Source organism: Lissotriton helveticus, chromosome 2_1 (genome assembly GCF_964261635.1).
Source record: "Lissotriton helveticus chromosome 2_1, aLisHel1.1, whole genome shotgun sequence".
NCBI classification, from domain to species: domain Eukaryota; kingdom Metazoa; phylum Chordata; class Amphibia; order Caudata; family Salamandridae; genus Lissotriton; species Lissotriton helveticus.
This window is the reverse complement of record NC_136059.1, coordinates 710,507,759-710,526,705: the sequence shown is the minus strand read 5'-3', so window position 1 is coordinate 710,526,705 and position 18,947 is coordinate 710,507,759.

Here is an 18,947-nt window from a genome sequence, read left to right as displayed (position 1 = left end):
GGAATTTCTATCTTTTCCTATGAGTGAAATGTCCAACCAACTATAACATCCCTGAAACCTATGGTTTTTTCAATGAATTTCAAAGGTTTTTTAAATGCTAATTTCTAACTATAAAGGGCCTGACACCTGTGGTGTTATCAGTGAATATATATATATTCACTGAAAAAACCATTGGTTTACATCTCAAATGACATCACTGATGACATCATCCAGTGAATGTGTGTTTCTGTAAAGTTTAAATATTTTTCATATATATCTATGCCAAGGTGTATTGAAGAATGAGTGAATTTACAAGTGCCTGAAGGTATTATTTAGTAGGTGCGTGACTGACTGTAAAAAGTGAGTGATTGAACGTGTCCTACTGAATGCATGGGCTAGTGACTAAACTGTGTGAAAGTCTGTATTAGTCTCTCAGTTGGTGTGTAAGTAGCTGCATGGGTTGGTGAGTAGCTACATGAGTGTCTATATGGGTTATTGATTTGTTGTCTGAGTATCTGTATGGGTGCCTGAGTGTCTGTGTGGGTGGTTGGGGGTGTTTGACTCTGTGCATTTTATTTATTTATTTATTTATTTATTATTGAAATTTAGTTAAGCGCGAACAATTGCCCGTGGGCGTCTTGGCGCTGTTACTTCTGCAAAAATTCTCCACTACTGAATTTCTAGAAGATCACTGATTAAACAACCAAGTTGCATAGATGTCTGAGTGGGTGATTCACTGGTTGTATGGATTCAAAAGTGCATCTGGGAAGGGCTGTATGGGTGATTTCGTGTTTGTATGAGTATGTTGGTGAGTGAATGAATGTCTCAGTGGTTCTTGTGTGAGTAACTACATATGTTTTAAGGCAGTATATGTGAGTGTTGGAGTATATAAATGACTATACGTGAGAGTAATTTATTTGAAGGGTGGGTGTATAAAGGAGTGTCTGCTTGTATCAGTGATTGTATAAGACAGTAAGTATGTGTTAGTATCTGCATAAATAAGTGATGAGGTGTGTGTATAAATAACTGAGTTGGTGTGTATAACTGTATACATGAGTAAAGGGGTATGTGATTGATTCTTTGCATGGCTGACTAGGTGTGTGAGTAACTCTATGGATGAGTGGCGGAGTGTGACTGTATGTATAGGTAAATGAGTGCATGGTATAGTACTGCATTTCTGAGTAACTGCATGTATAAGTGACTGGATGAGTGTGTAGACCTAGGAAATAGTGGGTGGTATGTAGTTTCTGGAATTGTTGTGTGTGTGGTTTAAAAAAAGTAGTCTGTATTTTAGAGTGGGTGTATAAAAGTTTATATTAGGGCATCAGTATGTGCATCAGATTATCACGTGGATGATGTCATCAGTGATATCATTTGAGATGTCATCAGTGATGTCACTGACCATGTCATGAGTGATGTAATATGTGACATCAACAGCAGTGCTGTGCGGGTGCGTGAGTTATAGTTAGCGCAACTAACAATAACAGGTGAATTTCTCTGGTTTTACATGAGTCAAATGTCCAACTAAATATATACCAACTCACTACCACTTCCCTATTTCTTCCCTTCATGCTTCCTACACCTATGAGCACATTGACCCATTAATGCTTTGACTGAGAATTGCATTCAACGCGGCTGCTATGTTAAAAATTAAATACTTGCTCTTGAACCGTTTATGATTCATGGTGATCTGTTTTTTGGTTTACACTTTGATGTATATTTGACTTTTTGAACTACTCCGACCACTTATGTAAACGTACTGTACCTTTGACCCAGGACGCGTAGTTTTTACTTGGGCATAACCCCGTAAAAACTCAACACTGCCTCTATCAATTATCGGAGCCAGCTACAACATGACATTTATTTACACATATGCAATCTTCGTGCAACCATCTTTCTATTGCAAAACGTGCCCATTCGACTGGCAAATGGACCTATGCCTTGCCAACAACCCAACAATCGCTCCCGATATTCAGCAGGTAATGAAGTATCTTGAAAACCATGAACTTGATTGTTCGGGCAGTGGAGAAATGGCGGATACAACGCAAAAAGATATCCTTGCGGAATGGGATTTCTGCGCAGCCCCGAAAGATCTCCTGCAACGTGCGACCTTTGACAACATCGCAGATTGCCTGCCAATTCAAATTGCCGCTCCAACATTCGATAAACATTACTGTGCCTTCGAGGATATGAATTGGATCGCTTCACTTTTCTCACACGATGGCAACAATCGCCTCTTGGAACATTACGCATCTCAAGCTGCTGAAGAACTTCTGGACTGCAATCTTTGAGACTTGTAAGAAATTCATGTTATTCTTGGATTCATTTTTTCCAACTTTTTTGACTTTTTCCTAAAAAAAATGTTAATACACTTCAATTGAACTATTTTCATATAATACCTTTCTAAGTTTGCTCAGGCATTTGAACTCTGTTTTCATTATTGACCCTTACGTCTCCAGCCTAACCAGGCATTGGTGATGTATGGCGTATGCAAATACGCTATATACTTGCTCAATTAGCCTAAACCCGACATCCATTTTTAAACCATGTCTATTCTTTGTGAACCCTTCTCTCTGCCTGCCTGTTATCCACAAAGCCCTTCCACACAAATTAGCTCATCCTCAGCGTCTGCTCTCGAGCTGGCGATCAAGATCAAAAAACACAACATTGCTTAGGAACTGGTTGGCACAGTGTGGTAATCGTATCCTACCTTTATTTTCATTATAGAATTAAGTCATTCATGTCTAATAGCTATTGTTTATGTCACATGGAACTGTAACTTGTAATGTGGAATTCACTGATGCAGGAGCTTAGGTTTGAATACAGCAGAAGCAGTTGGAAATTGCCTCAGCTCGATGCCTTAGCTCTTGCACAAGAATGTTTTTTTGAAAGGGCTGAAGACAATAATGTATGGTTTGACGAGAAGGGTACCGAATGTGCTTCTGAGAAGCGTAATGTTTGTGTTCCTCCTCAAAGTTCCGCTGTGGATAGAACTATTACCAATTCTCACACGCACCAGGTTGAATCTACTGTAGAAGAGATTGCTGACTGTTCTGCTGTTGATAATTTTGCATTACAAAAAAGGAGTACCAGGGTACCTAAGAAGTTTGATGATTACATTTTACAATATTTTTTTTTTGTTTTCTTAAAGGGTACATATGGTAATCATATCCTACCTTTATTTTCATTATATCATTTAGAGTCATTCATGTCTAATAGGTATTGTTTATGTCACATGGAACTGTAACATGTAATGTGGAATTCACTGATGCAGGAGCTTACGTTTGAATACAGCAGAAGAGGTCGGAGTTTGTCTCAGCTGGATGCCTTAGCTCTTACACCAGTGGGTCCATTTATGGCACTTAAATAAAGATACTTTTTATATAACTTGTAGACTCCATTGCTTTATTACAAACAGCCATTTTCTTAGACACACCTGATTTCACAATTTGTCTTCTGTGGCATTGCAACATTCTGCATTATATTCTTCACAATTATTTCTTTATTCCTGCTTGCTAAAACACTGCATTTGAGTCTTCAGGCTGGTTGGGGTGAGTAGTTTGCTTCCCTCTCCCTGTATAGTATAAACCCATACTAACACAACTTACACAGGTATGCTACAGGCACAGTAATCTTTATCGAATGTTGGAGTCGCCAGTACCCTAAAGTGCCTACAGCACATCACTTTACAGCAATCAACTCATGGCTTAGACTCATGGTTTCATCCCCGAGTCTTCAGACCGGTAGGAGTGAGTAGTTTGCTTCCCACTCCCGCTATAGTCTAAATGCATACTAACACCCCCTGCACAGCTATGCTACAGCGGGCAGTATGATATCGATATCTGTAAATTTCGATATTTCTCCAAAACTACTGACCAGATTTACACCAAATAAACAAAAGTGTGCTTTCTAGACCAAGACCCTTCTCCCTGCCAAATTTGGGGTAATTCTGTTCACCCGTTCGACCTGCAGCCTTGTCTAAATTTTCCAATGGAAATTGCATGAAGAAAATACGTTTTGGGATTAGTTTGGAAAATGTAATGAAGATTCATCAAGTGACGCCAAAGTTATAAGCAAAACAAAAAATGCTCTTCCTATGGAAACTTGGTCCTAACTATAACTACCTACTGGCGACCGTAGAGGACATATGGACTACATCTCCCATAAGCACAATGTGTGTTTTCATAAAGGGAGATGGTAGACGTCGTGCACTTTACTGCTGGCCCCTGATGAGGAAAATACATTTCCGAAACGCGTCGGGCCTATTTCAAACACGCATCTGCCCATACCAACAAACGCTTTGGGGTAGGCGCACGCAGGCTCGAGTGCAACCCGCTACTTGGACAACCCCACGGAGCTTTAATACATTAGCGGCGGTCCTGCCGCTGGGTTGCACCACCCCGGAAAACGGGGGCCACGAGACTCGCTATTCAAGGTGTCGCGTATGGGGAGCTGGGCGATGGATAAAGACAGGAGTGTTGTTTGGGGCTCATGGTAGAGCCTTTGGAACGAGCAGTAATTTGAAAGTGCATCCATCCAGGACATATGGACTACATCTCCCATAAGCACAATGAGTGTTTTCATAAAGGGAGATGGTAGACGTCGTGCACTTTACTGCTGGCCCCTGATGAGGAAAATAAATTTCCGAAACGCGTCGGGCCTATTTCAAACACGCAACTGCCCATACCAACAAACGCTTTGGCGCACGCAGGCTCGAGTGCAACCCGCTACTTGGACAACCCCACGGAGCTTTAATATATATATATATATATATATATATACACGAAACTCCTTCCCAAGAAAAGAGACAGAGACCCCGGAGGAAACGGTAGGAAGCCTTCTTTTATTTACACAATGGCGAATGCATTTTGGCAGCCTTCTGCCTTCTTCAGCTCCCAAAGCGTCCTGTAAGTGGTATCACATGCTGCAGGTAAGTCCCTCCTCTTAAACGCTTGCAAATGCAAGCCAGCTCCACCCCCTGCAGTAAATTCCACGCACCTGTGTGATACATATATATATATATATAAATAAATTTATATTGAAAAAGGGAAACTTGAAACCGAGTTGCACCGGAAACCTACGTTGCACCGAAACCTGCATGCCAGCAGTGCCCAACCCAATCACCTGGTGCAGATCATCCCGTACGGTGAGCTCTTGCACATAAAGAGAATTTGTAGCAATGAAGCAATGTTACAAATAGTGCAGGAAGAATGCATTGCAAGGTTTAAAGAACGCGGATATAGCAACCAATGTCTGAAGAAGGCCCTACATAAATGCAACTCCATAGACAGAAAACAACTGTTGGGGACCCATAAGGCCCAAGGTACCCAGGATGAGACCCAGAATACGTTCAGATTTATTCTGGACTACAATGAGGAACATACTAAGGTTGGAAAAATAATCAAGAGAAACTGGCATTTGATCAAACAAGATCCTATCATAGGTTTGACTGTTCCCAAAAACCCAATGATAACCTATAGGAGGGGTGTATCAATGAAAGATGCCCTCGTGGACAATGACCCAGGCGGACCACAAACCAAGGGTACTTGGTTTGCACAAAGGAAGGGATTCTACAAGTGCAAGGTGTGTAAAGCCTGTCAGCATGGTGTAAACACTACTGAAGTTTCTACGCCGTTTGGAGGGCCTAAAAGAGTAATTACAAAAGCACTCAATTGCAAAACTGATCATGTAGTTTATGTGTTGGAGTGCCCTTGTGGTCTACAATATATAGGTAGTACTATTCTACCAGGACACCAGAGGGTACTCCAACACATAAGAGCGATCAAGAACCATGATCAGGCATACCCGGTGGCCAGGCATTTCCATGAACACCATGATGGCAACCCCAAAGACCTAAAATATTTCCTTATTGACTCTGTTCCAAGAAGGAAACGTGGTGGTAACAGAGTGAAGAGTCTAAGGTTGCTGGAAATGCATTACATCCTGAGCCTTGATAGCAAATACCCCAATGGCCTCAATAGTTCTGAAGAGCTCCATGCTAGCCTGTAAGTAGTCAGAGGAACGTTAGAATCTGAAAACTGGTCCTATGTAGTTGGCTGTCACAAAGATGATGTGGTATAGTAAAGATATAGTATTCAATATACATGCATATATGACATCCACCAGACCGTTTAGAGCCAGTATGCATATCCGATTGCCCACGCGGACTGAGTACGGTTACTGTAGTCTCTAATTTAGCAATACATAGACAACCACTCTATTTATTATAAGTGTATTTAAACGCATATATGTGCATAGTTGTCAACATGGTAGCCGTCGAACATGCCCCCTTGAAGTAAAATCTTTTCAAAATCTTTTCTTTTAACTACCTAGCAATTAGCAATACACATATTAGCACTTTTTTTTACTGTTGTCTAAAGAATGACAGAATGTATAGATGTGAACATAGACACGTACTTAGTGAATTCCTACAGAGTTGTATCATGAGTGGTCCTTGGTGGGGTTGCAGGAGGTAGACAGTATCTAATAAATCCCTATCCAATCCCTTAGGAATGCATTTACAGAGATTTTTATACAGATTTTTATCATATTTTTATGGTCATAATATGGATGTTTTATCTATTTTGCTTATTTATCTATTGAAGATGGTAAAGTATATTTATTTATCTTTGTATAGGTTGATTGAATGGGGACCAGATATATGCCACTAAACAATCAATGTAAAACAGTGGAGCGTTAAAGCATTTATGCATGGACAATTGTGATCCCACAGACGATCCAATAACTAGGATCATAACTATGTTTTTACACTTTTGAATCTGGTTTCAAGAGGGGTAAATCGGATGCAACCCAGTAAGGAACAAGGAGCACTGATGTTAGCACTTTAAAAGGTGTGGGCTTTGCACGAAAAAAACTGAAAATGTAAAAAAAGTGGTTGGCTATTTAAATGACCATGATAGGTGGATGGCGTCATGTGATCAAGTCCCAGGCTTGGGACGAAACGCGTCATGGCTGCCCCATCTAGTTGTATTATTAATCAATAAAACTGAAGGAATTGCATTTATTGCGGTCCGTGCTCTTCTTTTGTATCCTGTGAAAAGGAATTGCGAGGCTGAAGAGTTTTACTCTATATATATATATATATATATATATATATATATATATATATATATATATATATATATTCACTGAAAAAATCATAGGTTATAGACCATATGTAGTTAGGAATTAGCATTTACAAAACCTTGAAAATTCACTGAAAAAACCATAGGTTATAGACCATATATAGTTAGGAATTAGCATTTTTAAAACCATATTTTACTCACACAAAACCATTGAAATTCGCATATATAGTTAGTTGCACTAACTATATATTTTGCGCACCCGCAATCCACTGCTGATGATGTCACATATTACATCATTCATGACATGGTCAGTGACATCACTGATGACATCACTGATGACATCTCAAATGACATCACTGATGACATCACTGATAACATCTCATTTGATATGACTGATCAGATCACTGATGACATCATTCATGTGATAATACGATTAACTTCTTCAGACTCTAACATAACCTTATATACACTCAGTGTAAACAGACACTCACAGAGTGTCACTCATCCATGGAGTTACTCACACACCTAGTCAGTCATGCAAAGAATCAATCACACCGCCATCTCCTCAACTATATAGTTATACACACCTTACTTATTCAAACAGATACTAACACATATTTACTCTCTTATACAATCCCTGATACAATTTTCAGAATAATCCATACAGCCACTCACACATTCACTGCCTCTTATGCACAGTTATTTATATATGTCAACTCTCACATATACTGTGTTTTACATATGTTCTTACTTTGACATGTAGCACTGAGATATCCATTCACTCACCAATACACTCATGCACACAGTCAACCGCCCATACAGCTGTTCCCATATGCACTTTTGAACCCATACATCTAGTGAATCAACTGCTCACACATCTATGCACAGAGTCATACACCTCCCAACCACCCACACACACACTCAGTCTCCCATACAAATAATTGGGCAACCAATCAATAACCCATATAGTTACTCATATAGCTACTGATCAATATATGCAGCAGTTTACAGAACAACAGACATAATGATGCACAAATTAAGACAGTTTAGTCACTAACCCATGCACTCAGTGAGACACATTTAATCACTCACTCATACAGTCAATCATGCATCTACTAAATCCTTCATCCAGACACTTATACATCCACTCATTCTTCAATATGTAAGACATATTTAAAGTTAACAGAAACATACAGACACTGGATGTTGTTATCAGTGATGTCATCAGTGATGTCATTCGAGATGTCATCAGTGATGTCATCAGTGATGTCACTGACCATGTCATGAATGATGTAATATGTGACATCATCAGCAGTGGATTGCGGGTGCGCGAAATATATAGTTAGTGCAACTAACTATATATGCGAATTTCAATGGTTTTGTGTGAGTAAAATAAGGTTTTAAAAATGCTAATTCCTAACTATATATGGTCTATAACCTATGGTTTTTTCAGTGAATTTTCAAGGTTTTGTAAATGCTAATTCCTAACTATATATGGTCTATAACCTATGGTTTTTTCAGTGAATTTCAATGGTTTTTTAATAGCAAATATTAAAAGCTGTTAAATGTATTCTTTTTTTAAAGGAAAAATATATTTTATATGTATTTAATATAATTTTTGTATGTATATATATATATATATATATATTTTATTTTTTTTGTTTCGCTACAGGTTCGCGCACCGGGTAGCTTCCCGTTAGCTCAATTTTATGCCGCGACCCGGTCCGCGCACCAGGAAACGTCCCGTTTGCACAACTGCCGCGTTCGAGAACAACATCGCGACGCGTCGCGTAAGCGCGACGTATCGCATTGCCGCGTAATGCGTCTTATGACGCGCCGCGTTCGCGCACTCGGAAGTGCTCCGTAGCGCGAACGAGGCGCGAAGTGCAGCACACCGGAAGCGCTCCGGGCGCGGAGCGGGACGCGTAACGTAAGCATAATAGGTCATGTGACCTGTAAATAACACTTTTCATTGGTTTAGAACTATTTTTTTTCCCAAATGATGAAAACCCCTCCTTTTTTCCTCACTCTGACTTTCATCTTTGTGAGAGGAAGACCTGTTTCTCCTTGTTGAAATAATGGCATCTGTAGTAGCTGCAGCTGGTGGACCCCCACCACAACCACCTAGGAAGGAAGGACCACCTGCGCAGTTCCTTCCAAACCCAGAGGAAGAGGAAGAAGAAGAGGAAGAGGACGTAGAGCGGAGGCAGTTCTTGCCTGAACAGCCCCGCAAATCACACCACAAAGACCATTTTATATGGCAATTTTTTTCTTTTCCTCGAGACCAAAAAAAGGTCAATGCCCGATATGTGACATGCCTCATTTGTAAAGATGTTTTGTCTAGAGGTACAAACAAAAAGTATAGTTTTGGTAACTATACTATGCACCGCCACATGCAGAGGTGGCATCCAAACAATTAAAGTGCTGCTGAGCTGCATCACCTCCAAGATAACCTACCAACTCCTGTGGCCAGTACATCGTCGCAGGTAACTCTATCGGGACCAGAGGCGAGGGAGACGGTCCCAAACATTCAACAGAATTTTGTGCACATGAAGCTAGTGTGCATTTACTGTGGTGAACTAATTTCATATGGGAATATGAGTATCATTTTAATTAATAGAGCGTTTGAAAACCACAAGTGCTCAAAACACCCCAAGAAATAAAAAAAATGTTGCTCCTGTTGAGCCCTTTCTAATGCCTGTTTTTCGTTGTTCCCCCCCAAAAAAACCAAAAAAAACATAAAAGTGTTCAAAAAATACAAAAAAAAATAAAAAATGTTCAGAAAAAAATATATATATATATAAAACAACAAAAACATAAAACAAAAAAAAGTTCTTTTCAGAACTACCTCCCATTTCTAAACAATTACAAATTTTTTTAGCACTCTTGACTTCATTTTTCTCATAGGTGCGCTTCCCGGTGCGCAATAAAAAAACAAAGAAAAAAAAACAAGAGAAGTAGAGCATAAGAGAAAGAGAAAGAGAGAGTAATGTTAAGAGACAGACAGCAAGAGAGAGCAACACAGAGGCACTGTATAATACATAGTAAAACAGTGTAAAAGATATAAGAAAGTGTAAGAGAGAAAATGAAAAAAATATAAGGCTGTGAAACAAAGAAAGAGAGAAGAATAATACTAAAGCAGAGGCACATGAAGAATGTGAGTGGATGTAAAGAGTAAAAGGAAAGTGAAAAAATGATGTACAAATAAAAGGTAATAACGGAACCAGATTTAAATAACACTGGTGAGGGGGAGAGAGAAAAAAGTAGTGACCATAACTAAAGAGGGATGAAATAAGATGGATAAAATCGACTAAAGTTAAAACATGTGGATTGACAGAGAGAAAAAACTGAAAGAAGAAAAGAAGAAGTAACGGAAAGGGAATAATTGAAGCAGCAAAGAAATGTAAATAACGTAGTGTGCTTGAATTTCAGTGAGAAAACATAATGAACAAGTAGTGAAAGAGTGAAGAGACAGAGACAATTAGAGTAAGAGAGACGGACTGAGTGAACGGGAGTGAGGAACTGTGAGAACAGAGGGACTGAGAAAAGGAGTGGAAGGAGTGCAGTAAGTAAATCACCCACACAACACAACAGCTACCCTACCTCAAAGCACTCTAAAATATTATTTTACTGTTTCTCTTGGTTTTCCCCTTGTTACGCTCCCCGGTGCGCTACCCATAGTATAAGTAAAGAGGTGTGAAAGAGGGAGAAATATTGAATTAGGATAACACATGGTGAGTGACATGGAGAGTGGACATAGAGAGTAAAGGAAACAGTACCTGAATGGGCAATGTGTGTGACTTACAGGGAGTCAGTGGGTGTAGGTAGGAGTTTGGGTGTGTAAGGTGTGTCTGTGGGTGTGGTTGTGTGGACTGTTTTGGTGTGGGTAGAAATGAGGGTGTGTGAAATATGTATGAAAAGTGTATGAGTGTGGGGTGTATATGTGTTCGATGTATGTGTGTGTATGGAATGTGTGTGTGTTTTTGAAGAGTGTGTGTGGGAGGTTTTTTTGTGTGTATGAGGTATGTGTGTGGTGTGTGGGGGGGTGTATGTTACAGGTGTGTGCATGTGTTGGGAGGGGGATGAGCTATATGTGTAGGAGTAAGGTAAATAATTAAGAAAAAGAGAATGAGTGAAGAAGCAAAGGAAGGGAACAGAGGGTAAGTGAAGTAAAGAATAGGGATGAAAAAAAGTTGAATATGAGAGGGTAAATAGGGAAAGGGGAGTAAACATGGAGAATAAGAATAAGTGAAAGAAGCAGAGTAAAAACACAGGAGTGAGGTAGATTGAGAAAATGTTAGTGACCTTAAAGCAAAGGGTGATAACAAACTAAATTTTTTTAGTCATACTTACCATATAATAAATGTAACTTTAATTTTTTTTACTACAGTTGGTATCTGTGAAAGAGAGAAGAAAAAATAAGTTATAATTAGTAAAATATGTATTTTAAATTAAAAGATACAAATGAAAAGCTAAAAACATCATAACATTCTATTTAGAAATAAAGTGAGAGTGAAGAACACAGAAAGGGAAATAAACTAAGGTAGAAAGACAAAAAGAGGGAAAAAGAAATAGAAGGAGAGCAAATTACAAAGAGTAAGGCATATAGTTTCACTAAGAAAAAGAGAGAGAAGTACAGAGAAATGAACTGAAGGTAAGAAAGATACTAAAACAATGTGAGTTAGCAAAACTAAATCAGGAAACAGAAGTAAGTTAAAAGATAATGACTGAGACAGAAAACAGTCTAATTAAGGATGCATTTAGAAGAATGAGGAATAGAAGATAACTGAGAGTAAGAGAAGAACAGTCATACAGTGAAAGGATGAAGGGAGACAGAATAATATACAACAATTGAAGGAAATGGACTGAGGAAGTTATAACGTAGACACACTAAGAGAAAAACTGAGTGAGGTGGAGTACAATGAGTGAGAAAAGAAAAAAAGTAAGTCTGCAAAAAAAAGGAAAGAGAGGAGAAGACGACTAAAACAGTGGTACTGAGAGAAAATAATTTGGTGATGAAAGTAAAGAGAAGGACATTGAAAGAAAGGAAATGATGGATAGTAACGGAACCAGAGTAAAAGAAATGGGATGAAGAACGATGAGAGAGGAGCAGTGAAGTTGTTGTAAAAGAAGTGATAGAAGGTAGATAAACACAAGTGAAAATAACACAAGTAGAGTGAGGCACTGAGGACATAGAAGTAGTGAACGAAAAACAGAGAGAAGAGGTCAAAAGTAAAGAGCAAACAAAGATAAGCTAAGGAGAGTGGGTGATTTATAGTGATAGAGTACAATAATACTGCTGAGTGAGTAAACAGGAATTACTAAAAGAGCAAAGGAGGAAAATACGGAAAAGAGAAGAAAAGCAGAAAGACTGAAAACTGAAAAGTTATGCAAGGGAGAGACGAGATACACACAGTTGAAATAAAAATGAGGGATTGTCAAAGAAGTGGAGTAAGGGAACGGGGGTTACAGAGAGTGAGAGAAAGACATTATAAGTGAGTAAAAAGAGCTGAAAGAAGATGAAAAAAGGAAAGTAAGTGTCAGAGAATGGGAATACAATTTAATTTACACAATCCAAAGTATAGAATAACTTCTACAACATGTTACATAGTTTATTTTTGCTGTTCTCAGAATATATTGAATTTCACTTAAAGTAGTGAGTTCAAATTACTCATCATATGACAGCGGGGAAAAAAAACACAATCTAAAAGATTGTGTTTTTAAAAAAAACTTACATACTGACAAATGACAAATGTACGCTAATCTTTGATTGGCTTACTTTTCCTTGAGGCCAAATAGTATATCATGGAGGTCCTTTTCTCATTGCATAGTATTTTGCTGTTCACTTAGAAATCCATTTCATCGACTTTCTACAAGAAAAGCTTCAAGAACATCTGAAATATTTTCAAAATTTTAATATACTCCTTTTTTTAAGTCATGACTCTTTACTCATTCTTGCACCTTTCCATTTGGCCAAATAGTGTCAGATGTATGAGTATATATGAGTACTCCTCCCGTCTTCATAGGCCAATTACCTTTACCTAAATTTTGGCTGTAAAAACACTAGATATGAATTTATAAAGCCAAAAGGCAAACGTTGTTTGAAAGTCAAATGATTGTCGTTACATTGGGTCCAACCTTTAGAAGTTTTTAAATAGCATGTGTAATGCCCTGATGTTGTAGAAGGAAAATCATGAAAAATAATAGCTACAGTTGCAACGGTTCTTCCTGATATCGATAACTGAGAAGGCACAAAATTTTTAATAGAAGTTGTCAATTTAGTTCCATCAGGTCTACATCGTTGGAACATTAAAATAACATAGTGACCATAATTTTGTAGAAATAATGTGGACAGCATTGCAGACTTACATTGGGTACACACCATATTGTGATCTGCTGCTTTAACTAGATTATTGAAAGACAGTGATTTGCAGTCTGGTAAAGTTAAATATATAAATCTTTCAGAGTCTATTCTAGTAGTACTTGATGAAGCACAGTTATCACAGTCATGTTGCCATTGATAAGAAAGGCCAAATAGATTTTTTATATCTACTCCTTCATCTTGTAATACATCAAACATATATATTAACAATTCCTGACAATCCTGCTGAATATTCTGTGAAAATTGATTTTGACCTGAACATATATCTAGAAGATTTCTAATTTCTGAAACACTTTCTATTTTGCTCTATCACTACTACATTTGTCTAACACAGAATTCAATAAACAGCACAATGTATGTTCCCGATTTTCAACAATCTGTCTTTGTAAATTTTGAAGAAAAAAAACAACATTAACTACTACATTAGCATAGCAGTTGACACCAGAACTGTTTTCAAACTGAAATCCAACAACAGCTTCAACAGAATCCTTTTTGTTTCTCTTTACAATTACACTTTTATCTACTTTATGCCTTTTTGCTGATACCTCACTGCAATTACTCTCATTTCTTCTTTTTCGGCCTACCACACGTTTTTCAATCAGAGGATATTGAGGCAAATGTGGAGCATACTCTCTTCTTAACCTGTTGTATTCTTTTACACAATCTAAATCTGCACAAATGTTTGTTTCATCACACTCAATCAAGTACAATCCTGATAAAGTTCTGACTCGTGATAATGCCACATATGCCATACACTCTTTAAACACAGAACTTCCAATGTTCACCAAAGCGCTATCTACACTTAAACCTTGAGACTTATGAATTGTCACAGCATATGCCAAACAAATAGGAAACTGTTTTCGGCGAACATATAAGTCTTTCACGAGCAAAAATCTAGCTGAACAATGACAAATTTGTTCTATTTCATCAATGTCATCAAATTTAATTTTTAAAATTTCAATTCCATCTCTATTTTTGTAATTCGCAAAACCAACAACATAACCCATTGCTCCATTTACTAGACCTCTTTCAACATTTAAATTCCTTCTTAAAATGACACGACAATTCAAACACACATTCAGAGTCTTTTCAAAACCAGCAGTTTTAGATATAGTCTTCTCTAATGAATCCAATTTTGATTTCAAATTTTCAGACAAAATAATTGTTGCTCCCATATGCTCTATTTTATCAATAGCTTCCAGTTTCACTATCTCTTCATTTTCTAACTGTAACATTTTGTTGTTGAACATGGAACATTCTTTCAGAGTTGGCAACAAACATATGCCAGATTTCTTCTCGTTAATTTTCTTAAATATGTTCTCTGGAAGAATGTTTTCATTTGGGTACAAATTTGAAATTAATCGTGCATGTAAAGCTTCTTTCCCTTGCTGACTTACTTTTCCGATCCTTACATCTTGTAGAATATTTTTATAATCTTCATCATTTGCCTGCCGCATATTTTGAAGCAGTTCTGCATATTTGAAGTTTAACCATATATTAACGTTTCCAATGCTCCCTAAGCACTTCCTGGTATCTTCATGTGTGAGCATTTTGAACACAGGTTGTCCTTTCACTGGAGTCAACTGCAGAAGATCTCCAAAAACAATAATATGTTTTCCACCAAATAAGACATCATAGTCTGTTCTAAGAATTTCTTGCATTCTCAAATGCACAAAAGCAAGCATGATATTTGAAACCATGCTTACTTCATCAATGATAAGAAGTTTCATTTTCTTCAGGACTCTCGAAACTTCGGAACACGCATCTCCTGATAGCTTGTGATACTCCAATTTGTTATCATGCTCCACTGGCAGCATCAGTAAACGATGTAAAGTAATCCCTTTAATGTTATGTGCTGCCAGCCCAGTTGGAGCAGTAACAACACAAGACAGCGGTGATTCAGTCCTTTTCTGCAGATAAGTTGCAATGGCTTTAATCAGAAAACGTTTTCCAGTTCCCGCTTCTCCACTCACGTACAGTTGGACAGGCTTAAATGATGTACATGAGCACTCTTTTTTCTCATGACTGAATCCAAGTTCAATCTGTTCTGTGACTTCGTCATATATCTGTTTCTGCTCAAGGTTTAGTTGTTTCACCAAATCTTCTAAGTTAACTTCATCATCTTGACCTTGTTCCATAGCTCTTTCCACCTCATCCATGGCAGTAGCAGCTTCATTTTGGATAATTGGTCCTCCTAGTGGATCCTGACTCAATGAAGCAGAACTCTGACTGCCTTGAGAACTGTCTCTCGCAATCTCTGCAGCAATTGTGGCTTCTTGCTCTATTTCTTCATTCAACATTTGCAGATAATTTGGAAAAACAGGACATTCTATGGTATCCTTCGTTGCATTAAAGGAGTCTTCATAACAGGGAAAATCTCCAAGAAGTTCCTCTTCTTCACGCCATGGTTTAAACAGTTGCAAAAGAGCCAAATAATAAAATTCTCTTTTATCTGGATTATCACAACTCAATTTGCGATGATTAATCAAATGACCTTTTTTCTGTTTCACTAAACATCCTTCACATCCAATGACTCCATATATTCCATTATTGATATCTTCTCTGATGTTCCTCTTATAAATATATCTCTGCAGAACTTCATAGAGACAAGCGTTCTCAAGGTGATGACTTCTATTTGGATAGTATGTATCCAACATGTTTGTCTTCAAAATATCTGTACTTTCTGGTTCTTTCTCCGCCAAATACTCTATCTCTTGTACAGATTTCAAAACTCGATTTCGTGTTGCAGCAAGACCTAGACTCACCCAAATGATGGTTCTAGATTTGGCATAGAGACTTGCTGACGACAATCGATCAGAGCATTCATACGCTCCAATTTCTCGAAGCGACAACATCTTCAGACTGTAACTGTATAATTTTTTGCTAAGACTCTTTTCATGTGAAATGTCCTCCCACATTTCCTTTAGTTCTGTCTTTTCTTTTTTTGTGATGTAAGACGTCACATATCGAGCCACAGCAATAGAGTTGTCAGCAACGAATTGAATATCCATGTTAGCATTCAACATGGACAAAATCACTGGGTTGTAGTCGTTGATGTACTTGGACTCTTCGTCTCTTTTTAAATTGTATGTATTTTTGGGTGATTTCCTCGTCACAGTATGTCACAGAGAAGACATCAAATTATTTACTCTTCCTTTTGAAATCACTGGTCGTGGAAAGCTGAAACGACATTTTGTGTAGAACTTGTCCTTGTGTCTGAATTTTCGACGACAGTACTTTCCACAACGATGGGATTGAAAGCGTAAAACTTGTTGCCTTAAACAGTTTTCTTCCGTAGTTTTCGGAACAGCACATGTTGAATACTCTTCAATGAAACTCATCACTGTCTCATCCGAATCTGTTCCAAATTTGGGTGCATCTTTAATCCACAACAACATATGTATGTGAGGAGCACCTCTCGCTTGATACTCCTTTCTCCAAAAGAAATCCAAAACCTCTCCAAGGGGAGGATTTTTTTTGTTGGTAATAAAAGACATCATAGCTTCAAATCTATGATTAAAATATCTGCATACATACACTGGATCCAAAGAACACAGTTCTCCAGGTGTTTTGAATTCTATATTTTGTATATTAGCATTGGCCTCTCGTAGAAATTGAAGTAAGTCCTCCCATGCATACTCGGCACAGCTAAGAGTGAGGAACCATGTAGGAGTTCCTAAGTTTCTTAGCATACATTTCAATTCCCCATGGCGACGGTACCAATACTCATTTGTACCACGCTGACATGCCATGAGATTGATTAGATGAGATTCTAAAATATTATCTTGCAGATTCACTTTCTCCATAAAGTCCCTCGCCGAAACATTTTGTAGATGTGCTCCACTTGTCTTAATATGGTTTACTGCTTAAGAAAGCCCAGACAAGTCACTTTCATCCAGTAGATGAAACAAATAGGGAATGCATTGACGAAACCTTGCATCTTCAGCATATAATCTTACAGTTCGATATTCAGATGCAGGAATTTGAAGTGGTCGATCGTCATATCGTCCACCTCGACCTGTTGGAAATAGCTGTGGAAAACAACGAGCTTCCAAACTTTCTTCCCATACACTACTGGGACTTCTTTCTTGCTGTTTTCATTTGAAACAAGTCAATTGCATTCCCCACTACTTCTTTGGAATGCAAAGGATGAACAGTATAATGTTCATATATTTCTTCACTTCTAGACACATCAACTTTTTCAATTTGGCCGCCTGAACAATCACTGTCTTCATCTGTAGCTGTTTCGTCTGCAGCAACACATACATCTTTGTAGTACTCATTGTTTTTGACTAAATACAACGTTGCCTTTTTGACTTTCCTAACATCCACTAAATCTTGCCAGATTTTTTTACTCTTTGTTGGAACCCCATTAACTAGAATAACTAAAGGTTCCTCTTCTACTTTTTCTATACCAATTGTATCAATATTTTTTTTTCAAATCTAGGTGCAAATAAACAACTCTTCCCTTTAATCCTCTCTGCAAATCTGTAGGAGGCAATTTCCCTATCTTAGGCTCCATGCGAACAATTGCCTGAAAAGGATGGACACATTGAATCAAAATAGACTCATATGTATTTAAATCCATCAATTCACGGGGAATGTCTATCAACTCCAGATTATTATGAGCAGCTCTAGCAGGCATTCTGTTTTGATTTATTTTGTCATAACAATATTTACAAATACGCTGATCAGAACTCAAATCAAAAGAATTCACCACCCACAAATAAGTTGCTAAATCTTTCCACTCATAATTATCCATCTTTTCACTTTTTGCATATAAATCAACTAACCTAGTCTGAATCTTATAATGAGTCCGTCGACAATACACACAAGTAAAATTCGGCCTTTCACTTGATTTCACCTTACACCTGGTAATTTCCTTCTCAAACGTTTCTGTATTTAAAATCTGTACAATCGTCTTTCACTTCATACGCTCGACCACTGGTGTCAACTGCATGCACTAAATCATTCTCCTGGAAGTAACTCTCCTCATTAAAAAATGGCTCACAACTTGAACTGTGCATCCATTCTCCAGAAAAACTTTACAAAAATGTAAAGCCCAAACATGTACCTTTTTTCCCCATATTTAAAAAGTGACGCATGTATGCGTCATTTTTTAAACCTTTGCACCACATTATACTCAAATATGTAGAATCCATTTATTTTCCCCAAAATCGTTTTTGACATCACATTTAGGAAAGACAGCACAGATCATATTTACAACCATCTGCCTCACAGCAGGGATAATACTGAGGCAAAATCTTGCACATGAAGCTTCACAATTTTACAAAATACAATTCCTCTATGCAAACAAACTCAATATGCTTCCTACACTGAGTTAACACAGGTAACATCATTGTAAAGAGTCAAATGTATTTCTATTAAACATGCACACATTCTTTATTCCTTTTAAAAAATGTAAAAACTATTTTTCCCCCCAAAATCGTTTTTTACATCACATTTACAAAACACAGCACAGGTCCTACGTAGAAGCATTC